This window comes from Erinaceus europaeus, chromosome 17 (assembly GCF_950295315.1).
Source record: "Erinaceus europaeus chromosome 17, mEriEur2.1, whole genome shotgun sequence".
NCBI classification, from domain to species: Eukaryota; Metazoa; Chordata; class Mammalia; order Eulipotyphla; family Erinaceidae; genus Erinaceus; species Erinaceus europaeus.
In genome coordinates, this window is record NC_080178.1 from 52,714,490 (window position 1) to 52,716,987 (window position 2,498).

General features: G+C 40.4%; 1 pseudogene; it reads right to left on the bottom strand.

Annotated features, from left to right (window-relative positions):
- Nucleotides 1-1,031: 1,031 nt before the first annotated feature.
- On the bottom strand, nt 1,032-1,985 carry LOC132533792 (protein SET-like; annotated as a pseudogene).
- Between the last annotated feature and the right edge of the window lie 513 nt (nt 1,986-2,498).

The window sequence follows — 2,498 nt, forward strand, 5'->3', positions numbered from 1 at the left end:
AAACCCAGGTCCTTCTGCACTGTTATATGCACTCTACTGGTGTGTCACCACCTAGTTCCTGAATTACATTTTCAGACTGAAAATAGACTGGAATAGTCAGACTGGAATAGTCTGGGAATGATGACTCAAAACTAGGATGAGGGCCAGGCGCTAGCACACCGGGTTAAGCGCACATAGTGTGAAGCACAAGGACCTGCACAATGATCCCAGTTCAGTTCCCTGCAAGGGGGGAGGGGTCATTTTGCAAGCCGTGAACCAGGTCTGCAGATGTCTGTTTTTCTCTCCTCCTCTCTAACTTCCCCTCCTCTCAATTTTTCTCTGTCCTGTCTAACAGCAGTCATAACAAGAATAACAGCAGCAACAATGGACAAAAGATGGCCACCAGGAGCAGTCAATTTGTAGTGTCAGCACTGAGCCCCAGCTATAACCCTGGAGGCAAAAATAAAAACAAGCAAACAAAAACTGGGAAGGTGTCTGCTTTGCTATATGATCCTCTCAGATTCAAGATCTGAGAGAAAGAAGGAAAACAGCTAGAATTCTATGCACTACTACACAGGGGCCTAACAGCCCCCAGATTCTAGCAGAGCTAAGGGAGCAGAAAGTTGGTCTTTGTTCCCACAGAGCATGGTGGTATTGATTCCAAAAGTTTTTGTTGAAAAAGGATAGGGGAGTAGTACCACTGTTATCCTATGGTTTTATCAGTGTTTGCTTTTATAAATAAAAAAATTCAAAAAAAAAAACCACAAAGCTGTCTGTCTTTCTGCTAACTGCAGAAAGATACAGGTTTTCTTAAAAAGGTTTTAAATGAAAAAACATATTAGTTTGGAAGAGAAAAGGATAATCTATTCAACTTATTCTTCTCAAGGTATCCCCCCAAAAAATAAGTTGATAGCCATTGTATAAAGGAGAGAGGAGACCTTAAAGACAGGGTGACTGCACACAGGGGCAGGGAAAATGGGGGGAAAAAAGACTGCAACTTGCTCCTAGGGACAGGAGAAAATTATAAAAGGCTGGAATTCATCAGTGTTTCATTAGTCATATCCTTCATCTTCCTCTCTTTCCTCCCCCTCATTATCAACTTCTCCTTCATCCTCATCTCCTTCTTCATATCTTCTTTTTTTAAAAAAAATATTATCTATTTATTGATTGGATAGAGACAGTCAGAAATCAAGAGGGAAGGGAGGGATAGAGAGGGTGAGAGACAGAGAGACAGCTGCAGTACTACTTCACCACTTGAGAAGCTTTCCCCCCTGCAGGTGGGGACTGGGGGCTTGAACCCACGTCCTTGCACATTGTAACATGTGAGTTCAACCATGTGCATCACCACCAGGCCCCCACTTCTTCATATCTTCTAATCCTTCTTCCTCTTCATCATCATCATCTTCCCCCTCACCTTATTCATCATCCATATCAGGAACCAAATAGTACTGTAGTGTATTTGGCCAGATACCATCTTTAATGACCTCTCCTAACTCACTTGCGACTGCACCAAAATGGTCAGTAAACCAGGTGAAGAAGCTCTCTGGTTCCTCATGCTGTCTCTTTCTGTTGGTTTGATTTTGTGTTTGACTTGAACATTTGATCAAATCCTTTCCAGATTTCCATTTGATTTCAGTGGATCCTTCAAAAGAAGGATCACCACTCTCATTCAGATAAAATCCTTTGGAGAGAACTTTATTTTCAAAGTAAGGGTTTTCAACAAAATAAAAGTCTATTCTGTTACCTGATTTACTATCTTCAAATTCTGTCACTTCAACTCTTGTCAAGTAATGCAGTGCCTCTTCATCCTCTTCTCCAAGCAGTGTAGACACTTGTGGGTGGTTGACAAATGTTAATCCTAAATTTGGGATATTGACCATCAATTCCGATCTCTTCTGAAAAAATGGCTGGCAGAGTTTGTTATATTTCTGTTCTACCTTCAAAATCGTCACTCCCCAGAAAGCAGCTTGATAAAAAAGCAACAGGAAGCAATGGAATATATCCATGAAGTACAGAATGAAATAGACTTAATGAACAAGCCAGCTAGGAGGTTTCTAGAATTTTCTATCTCACCTTAACTCTAATCCCTGAGATTCTCAACTAAGACTCTTTGCGGACTCTCTACTACTTAAAAGAGTCAAAGTTCAGGTGTCTGCTGGGTAAGGAGGATGGCCTAGGTAGGTAAAAGTAATGCATCAAGTGAGCTGAATGTAACATGTTCCATTATATATATATATCCTGAGTTGTAGTTTTAAACTGAGCTATGCGGCTTAATAGAAAATAGTAGGGTCCTCATGTCTGTGGCTCATGTGACTTTGTTTAAAGTATATGGAGAAATCCAATTTTGTTTTTTTTTTTAAGTGCTAGAGATACCTAGAAGTTGTCAGACAACCTTTTGAGGACTGGTCCTTCGATTTAGAGATTTTCTTTGTTATCTTAAGTTGCTATTTATGCAATCTTCTTTCATTCTCTCCTATCCCCCCTATTTCTCTCTCTCTCTCCCTCTCTCACTATCTTTC